The following is a 12,082-nucleotide window of genomic DNA, read 5'->3' as shown; positions in this document are numbered from 1 at the left end:
GTGTGTGTGTGTGTGTGTGTGTGTGTGTGTGTGTGTGTGTGTGTGTGTATATGTGTGTATATGAGGGAGAGAGACAGTGAATGTGACACATATTTATCTGGCTATCTCACTTCATTGATATATAGTTTCCCATTCTTTCACTGGATAGAAAGTAGACAGTGACAATTCCCAACATGAAAGCCAGAGCCGTTTCCTGGCAACTTCAGACTGCTCCGCTGGCTTTGACACCAGTCACCAACATCACAGGGCATGTTCAATGCACCGCCTATCCATGGATGTTGGCATCTGATAAGTAGCAGCCTCTCCGCACCTTTGTGGCACATTTCCAATCCACTTGCAATACAGTCCAGCAATTCAGTGCTGCACTTTGCAATGTACTTACCCCTTTCATTGAAATGCGGCTGCCAGACTGCTTTGCAAGCAGGGTCAGGCACCTATGTCATGGATTGGACCAGGGTGAATCTCAGGGATCCACATTTGCACTCTGAGTGCTTGCTCACCTTGCACATGATTCAAGGCACACAACATCCCTACATGGCCTTGTCTTTCGGCTTTTTGTCACTTCAGTCAGAACTTAAAGGCTCATAGTACCTGTGTTTTGATTTGCCTTTTAGCACCTTGCCATAGTTGTCAGCATGCTTCAGAAAGGAGAATGACCATGTTGCTGTATGGCACCAGGTTGTGTCAATCTCAAATCCACACCTTGTGTCACCAGTGTGTGTGACAAACACACGTCATTGTGCATCAACAAATGACCATGTCTCAAAATCTAAGGGAGTAATCCTCAGTTATGAGAAGGGAGACACAGGTTCAGTAACGGGCTTCTGGCACAGCTAGTCACGGGAAATCTGGGGGCTTGAGCATAGTCAGTCAGCTTCATGGGGCGGTCAGGTTCTGGCTCAGGATCAGGGTCAGGGTCAGGGTCAGGGTCAGGGTCAGGGGGTCCATATCGGGAAGTGGGCCATGGTCAGGGAGTGGCAGGGAGTAGGTCAGGGAGCCATATACACATCCATTAGAGTTCTAGTCACTCATCAGTCAGGCTTGCCTGACTAAGTTGGTTAGAACTGTGGGGTACAGTCCATCCTGGGTGTCCATCCACTAAAGTTAAAGGGATGGAGAAGCAGGAGTTACCGGGCCACTGCTACAGGAAGAACCTGGGAAACTGAATTGTGAGAATTAGAGACAACTAGATGATATGCAGAGGGTATAATGATTGTGGGGGCGATGGGGGGAACAACTCAATACATAAGGAAGAGTGAGACTATAGACTATTGGAGTGAAAGAGATCATGAGGGAAACAGGAGTCATTGACAGTTAGCACTGGCAGGGCTTGAATAGGGGTGTTGTGTATAATGGGGGTCAGGGATAAACAGCGTTAATGAAAAATTTAAATAAGTGGGTTGCATGGAAAAGTTGGGACAAACCAAATCAATGCAGTTGGCAGAAAGTCAAATTAAGAAGCTAATGAGAAGATTTGGGGCGTCACCTAGTCTGAGCCAGTGTGACTCACTGTGTAAATATGACCACTGTTTCCTCTCGTTGCAATGTAAATAACAAATGACAATGGAGATGAAAATGCGTGTTTCCATCTGTAATGGAATGAGGTCTACATTTGTGTGGTATCAGGTTAGAGTAACAAACAGTGTTAAAAAGATGCCTACGCTCTACAGGCAAAAGACACCCAAGAGCACTAAATGCTGTGAGTGAACCTTAGGCATTAACGCACTGTATGGAGTCCAAATCTTAGTCCCAAGCACCTGACTACATTGTGAATTAATCCCACTAATGACTTAGTTGCTGAAGTAACAAAGTTCCCATAGCCTGCACAAGATACAAGAGCTGCTTACTTCACTTGAGGAAAATTGGCAATGTTTTAAAAAGAAGTTCATATCTCATGATTTATCCCAGTGAGAAAGAAGGATTCCAGGAAAAGGATAAGCCAACCATGGTTAACCAGGGAAGTTAAGGATTGCAGCAAAATTGAAATAAAAATAAACACAATGTGTCAAAGATTAGCAGTGAGCCAGAGGATTGGGAAAGTTTAAAAAAACATAAAAATTTGACCAGAAGATAAGGCAGAAAATAAACTTTGACGGTAAACTTGCAAGTAATAACAAGGTAGCATCAAAGAGCTTCTTTAAATATATAAAGTGGAAGAGAGAAGCCAAAGTGAGCATAGGCTGCTTAGAAAATGAGGCCGGGGAAATAATATTGGGGAACCAGGAAATGGTTCTGGAGTTGAAAAACTTCACAGTAGAAGACACTAGTAATATTCCAACATGACTATATCAAGTCAAGTTGCCATAGTCTTACCAGAACATAGGGCTGTGCACTCATTAGAGAGAGACAACTGTGGTGTTTTAACCTGAGGGTCACTATACCTCAGGCAAGGGGAGAGCTTGAGAAGGAGAGTCCTGCATGTTAATCTCAGCCAGTGTGGGGATTGAACCAATGCTGCTGGCATCACACTGCTTCACAAACCAACCATCCAGCCAACTGAGTGGTAAAATGTGAGATTATGCATTTTGGCAGGAAGAATAGAGGAGCTAAATATTATTTAAATGGAGAAAGACTGCAGAAATCTATGGAACAGAGGGATTTTGGAGTCCTCATTCAAGTTCAGCAAGTGATAGGGAAGGCAAATGAAATGTTGGCCTTCATTTCAAAGGGAATGGAATATAAAAGTGGGGAGGTTTTGCTAAAAAAATTACAAGGCATTAGTGAGACCATAGCTGTAACACTGTGAATGGTTCTGGGCCCCTTATCTGAGGAAAAATATACTGGCATTGGAAGCAGTTCAGAAAATGTTGGCCAGGGTAATACCAGGTAAAGAGGGACTGGCTTATGAGGAGAGGTTGAGTAGGTTGGGACTGTAGTTATCTTCCAAGCCACTTGTAGCAATGTACTTAATACCAGACCATAATTTGAATGTCAACAACAAATTATTATTTGGTTTCTTGATTACATATATAAGAATTCTGCTATAAGCTCTTCATCCTCCACTGAAATGAATATAATTCCCTGGAGTTTGCAGTCAGTAGCTAAGCTGCAGTACTTGCCATTGGTCTAGAAGAAAGCTGTAGTAAAAGATCTAGTGATCTCTGTGGCAAGAATGTGTGTTTGATTGCAATGTAGTTAAACTGTCGTACTGAGTGCTGAGCTGTTGCAGTAATGGCATCAAGTCACCCAGGCATAATTCTCACAGACAGCTAACCAGGAAATAAAAATAATTAAAACCAAACCACTTTTTAAAAACACTTGAATAACAGATATTAAGAATGGGTCATATGTATGAGGTGAAGGTGGTATTGAAATATCATGAATGAACTTTATAAAATACAATTATCTAAAAACAACCCTAGATTTAAGAAATAGCAATTAATCATAATGGAGATAATGAATACCATTCCTTAAAAAAATTACTTTTTCATGGGCTAGATCAGTTGTTCATCAGTATTTGTTCAGATTGTAATTAAAAACTCAATTATGTCTGATTGAACAGGACTTCATTTTTGATGGGGTTTCTAAAAGTGATACGAAAGCAGAAGATGTAAAGTTCTCACTGGATGACTTAATATTGCTAATTGCTGACCTGAAATGGCTGTTGGGGAATCCTTAGAACAACACTGAATGATAGACATTAACCTCAACGTTTGTATGTTCATCTAAAAGCCTGAAATTATGATCAGTTTCATAAGGGTAATGATACATAATGATGATGGTTCAGAACCGAAGCCCAACACATTCTGCACCAATTCTATAGTCTGATTTTGTTTAAAGGGACTAAAATCAAATTTGCATTCATGTTGAGGTCCACTTGAAGCATAAGCTAAAGAAAACAAATTTCCCGAGATCAGACAATCAAATAGAAATGGTTAGACAATGCATGAAAAATATGTAATCATTTAAAAGAGATGTCTGTATTTTACTGAATTGAGATCTTGAAATGGAAATATATAGTCATTCAGTCATAGAGATATACTGCATGGAAGCAGACCCTTTGGTCCAACTTGTCCATGCCAACCAGATATTCTAACTAAGTCTAGTCTCATTTGCCCGCATTTGGCCCATATCCTTCTAAAGACTTCCTACCCATCTAGATGCCTTTTAAATGTTGTAATTGTGCCAGACTCCAGCACTTCCCAGGCAGCTCATTCCATACACGCACCGCCCTCTGTGTGAAAACGTTTCCCCTTAGATCCCTTTAAAATTTTTCCCCTCTCACCTTAAACCTATGCCCTCTAGTTTTGGGCTCCCCCACCTTGGGGAAAAGACCTTGTCTATTTACCCTATCCATGCCCCTCATGATGTTATGAATCTCTAGAAGGTCATGCCTCAGCCTCCGATACTCCAGGGAAAATAGCCCCAGTCTATTCAGTCTCTTCCTATTGCTCAAACTCTCCAACCCTAACAACATCCTTGTAAATCTTTTCTGAACCCTTTCAAGTTTCACAGCATCCTTCCTATAGCATGGAGATCAGAATTACATGCAGTTTTCCAATAGTGGCCTAACCAATGTCCTGTACAGCTGCAACGTGATCTCCCTTCCTAGGTTCACATCCAAATCATTTATGTAAATGACGAAAAGCAGTGGACCCAGCACCAATCCTTGTGGCACACCACTGGTCACAGGTCTCCAGTCTGAAAAGCAACCCATCACCACCACCCTCTGTCTTCTATCTTTGAGCCAAAAGGCTAGTTCTCCCTGTATTCCGTGTGATGTAACCTTGCTAACCAGTCTACCATGAGGAACCTTGTCGAATGTCTTATAGTCCATATTGTTCGCGTTGCCTGAATAAGATGTTTCAAATGACATTACATTTTATATTTTCTGAAAAAGGAAAAAATATTTTTTGCTCATGGCGAAAATCCAGAAAGAAGGCAAATAGAGAACATTTCATCTTGACTTTTTAATCTGGTTGTGCCAAAATATAGATGCTTATATTTTATTTCACAGAGTTTTTAAATGATGTCTAAATAAGAGCTGTGTTCCCTTACCCAATCTCAAAACAAACTGGAAATCTGTGTTGTCTGGAGAATAAGAGTTGCTTGTCTGACCTAGAAATCAGGTGGAATGTGAGGAGGTAAGTTTTAACTTATTGGGTACAGACAGAGGGTGCCACAATTCACCTGTACCTGAGAGTGAAGAGGTGGTTGTCCTTTGAGGCATGGGCCTCAATTAAATGGATGTTGTGAGCTGAAAGTACTTAAAAAGTATCGCAATTCAACTAATTAGATTCAGGACAGTGCATAATTAATGTGTAAATCAACAAGCAAATGAATGGATTCAGAGTGAGATCAGTTGACTGGACAGCTGGTTTTTGATGCCAACGGTGTGGGCTAAACTCCTGCACTGGCTGAGGTTACCATGAAGTATTCTCCTTTTCAACCTCTCCCTTCACCTGAGAGATGTGATTTGCAAGGTAAACCACCACCACTCACCCTCTCTAATCACAAAGTAGCCCTACGGTCTGGTAAGACTATAGTGACTTTGTTACTATTAAAGTGAAGGAAACATAGGTTTTAGTTTTCTATTCTGTTAAGGTCTGAACTGTTTTTAAAAGGTCAGAAAGTCATTTTTGAACAGTTGGCTAAAGAGAGTGTTTCCAAGAAATAATGTGATTTTAGGTATTGTGTTACATAGTTTTGTTTTCATTTGCGTACAACAAATTTCCATGTTGTTTTGTTAAAAGGACGTTATATTGTGAATACGTTCAGTAACTGACCACCATGATAAACAAAAAGAAAAAGTAAAATTTATGATTTATCAAGTCAAATTTCACTCAGGAATCTGACTTGTCCCAGTATTACCATCAACTGGGATCATAACAACAGAGAATATTTCCTTTTTCTGGGGAAGAGCATAACTAGAAGCCTTCAATAATAAGATAGTCACTATGAAACCCAAAAGAAACTTGTTGACTCAGAGAACAACGAGAATATAGAACTTGCTATTACAGGTGGCGGTTGAAGCGAACAGTATACATGCATTTAGGGGGAAGCAAGATAAGCATACAGTGGAGAAGGGATTAGTAGCTTACAATTATAGATTTACAACAGAATAGATAGGGAGGCATGTGAACAAAACATAAACACCAGCATGCACAAAAACAAATTTGCTGGAAAAACTCAGCAGGTCTGGCAGTATCTGTGAAGGAAAAAAACAGAGTTAACGTTTCAGAACAACAGAACTTCCTCTGTTCTGAGGAAGGGTCACTGGACCTGAAACATTAACTCTGTTTTTTCCTTCACAGATGCTGCCAGACCAGCTGAGCTTCTCCAGCAAATTTGTTTTTGTTCCTGATTTACAGCATCTGCAATTCTTTCGGTTTTTATTATAAACACCAGCATGGACTGGTTGTAGATCTGTTTCTCTGTTTCTTTCATCTTCAAGTGTGCTCTATTACAAAGCAGGTCTTTGGATTGTTTTCAGCTGTTAAGACCATAAGGTAAAGGAGCAGAATAGGCCACTTGGGCCATCGGGTCTGCTCTCATTCAACCATGACGATATTTCTCAACTCTATGCTCCTGTCTTCTCCCTGTAACCTTTGATCCCTTTACTAATCAAGAAGCTCTGCATAACTGTCTTAAGTACACTCAAAGTCTTGGCCTACACAGCCTTCTGTGGCAATTAGTTCCACAGATACACCACCCTCTGGCTGAAGAAATTCCTCCTCATTTCAATTCTAAAAGATCGTCCCTTCATTTTGAGGCAGGACCCTCCAGTCTCTCCTATTGGTGGAAACAACTTCTCCTTATCCACTCTATCCAGGCCTCTCTGTATTCTGTAGATTTCAATGAGGTTCTGTCCCCACCTACCCAATCCTTCTAATCTCCATTCAGTACAGATGCAGAGTCCTCAACCACTCCTTATATGACAAGCCTTTCATTCCTGGGATCATTCTTGTGAACCACCCCTGGACCCTGCCAAAGCCAGCATGTCCTTCTTTAGATATGAGATCCAAACTGCTCACAATAATCCAAATATAGTCTGACCAGAGCCTTACAAAGCCTGAGTAGTACATCCCTGCTCTTGTATCCTAGCCCTCTCCAAATGAATGCTAACATTGCACTTGCCTTCCTAACTGCCAAATGAACCTGCATGTTAACCTTGAGAATGCTGAACTGGGACTCCTAAATCCCTTTGCGCTTCAGATTTCCGAAGCCTTTCCCCACCTAGAAATTAGTCTATGCCCTCTATTCTTCCTACCAGAGTGCTTCATTTGAACTTGCCTTGACTGTTTATTTACCTGGTCAGAAGTCATATGATACATGGCTACAGTCCAACAGGTTTACCCAAAATCACAAGCCTCAGAGTACTGCTCCCCCATTACCTGATGCAGGAGCAGCGCTCTGAAAGCCCATGACCTCAAACAAATCTGCTGGGCTACAATCTAGCATCACACAATCTCTGACTTTGTATACCCAAGTCCAACACCAGGACTGCACATCATGTTTATTTACCCAGTGGTGGTTTGGCATTGCATTTCACTGTCAGGGCCAGGCAAACAAGCAGGTCTCAATAAAAACAGGCCTCAACCAAACCAGCTGTTATTTACACTGGTTCAGAAGAATCTATCTCGATAATTAACCCACTTCTTTGCTGTGTATCGTATAGTAATCATCTCTCTGAAGCATCATTGAGCCATATTGGCCTGGGAAATGTACTTATGAATGCAAGTTTGAAACAAAAATAGAAATTGCTGGAGAAAATCTTGAAGGGTCATTGGACCTGAAATATTAACTTTGCTTTCTCTCCGATGATGCTGCCGGACCTGCTAAGTTTTTCCAGCAATTTCTGTTTTTGTTTCAGATTTCCAGCCTCTTTGTTTTATTTTATATAAATGCAAGTTATTGCTGGCTGATGTAAAAGCAGTCAGTCACTGATTGGAAACATGAACCAAGCTTAATGTTGCATTTTTCCATTTCGCTGTCAATTGAACAACAATGACATGATATGAAAAATGACTTAGATATGAAAAATACTACGGCTAGATGAGGAAAGTGATGCAGAGTTACCTCCCCATCCACCATGTTTGCTGAACAAATCTCTTAACAATGCTTTTTAAAATTTTAATCCATTTTTACACTAAGTCTCTCACTGACCTTTTTTTGAGTTGTTGACTAGCTGGAAAAAACTTTTTTTAGTGAAAAGGAGAGGAATCTTATGGAACTGGAAAGACCAGTTAGGACACTCCTTCCAACATAGTTCAATGACAATAGAAAAGCAGCCAATATGAAAAATGCAGCACTATTCTGAAGAATTGTCTTTAAAGAAATGTACACTGAAAGTAAAGGTAAATGAGAATTTGTATCTATGTTGTGTCTTATAATCACAACACGTTTCGATATGTTTAACATGACAAATTTATCCTGACGAACCAAAATCAGAAATTGTTGGAGAAACTTAGCTGGTCTGGCCGTATCTATGCAGAGAAAACAGAGATAATGTTTCGGGTCAAATGATCCTTCTTCAGAACAAATCTCTTCTAATATTTCTTATGCAAGCAAACTTGGCATCAATTCCTCTCGTTTAATATTAAACATATACCAAAATGAACAACCAGTTAGCATTTAATCAGTATGCATTTTAACACCATACTGGTCTAGATTTTGCATTTGAACTAAAAATGAGCCTGTCTTGGCATGCAGTTATTGAGCAGCTAAGCATGAATGTTCTGTATAAGTTGCGCTGCACTGATAAACACTAAAGGTTGGTTAGACAGAGAACAGGTATATACCTTTCTAATCAGAGTTTTATTTCAACTTACTTGTCACAAATCTCTAAAACACTGACAATTATTCCACATCTATACCTTGCTCTCACTCCATTTTCCCTGCCAAACCCTACTAAATGATAAACATGCTGCACTATATCACTATTCTCAGCAATTACACACAAGGAATACCAGGTATCTTGGTTATTTACAAACCAGAAACCTTTTGCATTCACCAGATAATGTTGGACCTTGTCCACTCAAGTGTAAGTGAGTTTTAATAGAGTGATAAACCATAACTACAGTCAAAAAGCTGAAGGTTTACATTTAAAAGTGTTGGGTTCATTCCACCAATTTTTAAATCTTGTTGAAGGTTTTTTTTTAAAGATTACATTTCTTCTTCTGCGTTGTCTTTTTAATTTTGTCTTAATGCTATCCCTTGGTCTTTTTTTTGTATGTTACTTGCTATCTAATTAAGTAACTTAGACTTCCTACTTTCAACTCTGTATCTCAATGAGATTTTCAGTCTGATTGATTAAAGAGGTATATTGTTGCTGACTCCATTCTTTCAGGTCCAGTTTTTCTGTAAAGAATGTTGCACTGTTGAGATCCTCAAGTTACCGCAAATTGTGTAAAAGGCATAAAATGTCTGTAGACACGGTGCAAGTGTAGAGAAGAGATACTTTTGTTGGTGTGAGATCTTAGGGCAGCTCAGTGACTAGCACTGCCTCACAGCACCAAGGACCTGCGTTTGATTCCACCCTCGGTTGACTGCCTGTGTGGAAATTGCACATTCTCCCCATGTCTGTGTGGGTTTCCTCTGGTTTCCTCCCACAGTCCAAAGATGTGCAGGTTAGATGGATTGGCCATGCTAAATTGCCTGTAGTGTGCAGGGATGTGCAGGCTGGGTGGATTAGCCATGGGAAATGCAGGGAAAAGGTAGAGAGATGGGTCTGGGTGGGATGCTTTTTGGAGGGTTGATGTGGGCTTGATGGGCTGAACGGCCTGCTTCCATACCGTAGGGATTCTATGGCTTGGGCTATTATGAGTTCTCTTTATAATTTCTGGTAAGACTTCTTTGTCATAACAACCCTCTCATAAAACAATTCTTCCAAGCTCCTCCATTAATTTGGTGAAGACCTTACATTGGTGCCCTCTTGTTAATGATTCATTCATTAAGAGTAAATAGCTTTTCTCCACTGACCTTATCAAAAAATTTGAATAAATGGAGACTTATTTAAAGACTATTTCTTTTCACTTTTTACTGCAAATTGAAAATGAAAAAAAAATGAACATTGCTTTTAAACAAAGTCCACGAGTGGTGTGTATAAAAACAAATGTTACTTTCTTGCAACAGTGAGTTGACATTGCATCCAGACAAAATGGCACTACCTATTGTCTGATCACAGGAACTCTGCCTAGAGACAGTGTTTCGATTGACAGTCTTCGCAGATGTGTGAGCTTGTTGGGAGAAAACCTCAAGAATCCTGCAGAGGAAACATCTCTCTTTCCTTCTCCGTGTCAAAAGAAAAGGAAAAACTACATACAGAAACGCTGAAATTAATAGCTCTAAAATGTAAAGGAAAAGGAAAGACCCAGGACCTACCGATCAGTCAGTAAATTATAGACTGTCCATTGCTTTGCAGACAATATTGTGCCATCATCTATAAGAATCAATATGCTTGTGAGAACAACCCATATATAGTAAGCTCTTTGGACACAGAACTGTGTTTGTTTTTCTTAACTATATATTTTTATAAAACACACAATAATTGTGTCAAACCATCTGCTTTACATGTTATTTATGAATGAGTATGTATTTGTGGTAAGAGGGGCATAGCTTAAGTTATAATTATCATTAATGATCCACCTCTTTGGCATTTTTGTTAAAGAATAAGTGTTTAAAATATTTTTTCAGTTCATGACAAACCTTGGTATATGGGTTTTGGGTTCCAAATTGTAGTCAGTCAGGTACATTGACTTTTGTGCTCCAACTAGATTCGTACATATTTGTCAGAGTTTGTGGAATAATAGGGCTCAATTATTTGTGTCTGATCTCCCCAATTCTGTCGTGATGTTATTTAACCCTTTGAGACTGTTTTAGTATTCAAATAGATCATGGCTGATTTGTACCTCAACTCCTCTTACCTGCCTTTGGTCAAATCATAGAATTGGTACAGTGTGGATGCAAGATATTTGGCCCATTGGGTTCACACTGACCGTTCGAAGAGCATCCCATTCCGACCTGTCCCTCGTAACACTGCTTTTCTCATGGCTAATCCACCTAGCCTGCAGCTCCCTCTACACTACAGGCAATTTAGCATGGCTAATTCACCTAACCTGCACATCTTTAGATGTGGGAGGAAACTGGAGAACTCGGAGGAAACCCACGCAGACTCTGGGAGAATGTGCAAAGTCTACGCAGACAGTCGCCAGAGGGTGGAATTGAACCCGGGTCCCTGGCACTGTGAGGAAACAGTGCTAACCACTGAACCACCATGCTGCCCCCGTATTTTAAAATCTGTTCTTGATGAAAAAAAAATTGATCAGTCTCAGTCTTACAACTATCACTTGAGTCAGCTTTCTGTGAGAGAGAATTCCTTGGTTCTGCTATCCTCAATGTGAAAAAGTAATTACTGGTTTCCCGTAAATGGCTTAGCTTTAATTTTAAGACTACAGTCCCGTCTACTGGATTCTCCCACCTGAGGCAATAGCTTCTCTGTATACACTCCATTGAATCATACCAAAAGGCACAATTAGATCAACTCTTAACCTTCCAAACTTGAGATTACAAGCCAACTTTAGGCAATCTGTGCTCTTGATTTAATGCTTTATGACTTGCTTTCATTGTGGTGAATCTGTACTGTTCTCACTGTAAGATCAATAGATCCTTCCTGAGATGAAACACTCAAAACACTGGAGTCTGATCAAGCTTTCCCTTAGTGTATTCCAGTCCTTAGATAAAAGATAATAATTTTACTGAATTTTTCAAAAAAAGGTGTTTTGGGCCCATGATCTGGTTTTTAATGATTTGTGTGCCTCTACATCTGAAACTCCTTGCTCCTTGACAGTTCCAAGCCTCTCTCCACAATGAAGGCATTCAGTCCCAGATTTTTACAGTGACTGAGAGCCAGTCCACCATGTGAGTATAGCACAAAGTGTCAGAAATCATTAACCCTGCCCCTGAACCTGGCATTTCTCGTTTTCTCAGGGGCAGGATTGGGGCTGACTGTGGTCCAAGCACACATGTCTTGTGGAGGCATATGACCATTTAACATTGAGCTGCCTCCATTAACATCTGATTTTTGAATAGAACCTGAAGTACGGAGTTTAGGCCAAAAAACATGGATCTATTCTCAATGCAG

Source organism: Rhincodon typus, chromosome 22 (genome assembly GCF_021869965.1).
Source record: "Rhincodon typus isolate 14 chromosome 22, sRhiTyp1.1, whole genome shotgun sequence".
Taxonomy (NCBI): Eukaryota; Metazoa; Chordata; class Chondrichthyes; order Orectolobiformes; family Rhincodontidae; genus Rhincodon; species Rhincodon typus.
Note: the sequence above shows the minus strand (reverse complement) of the source record.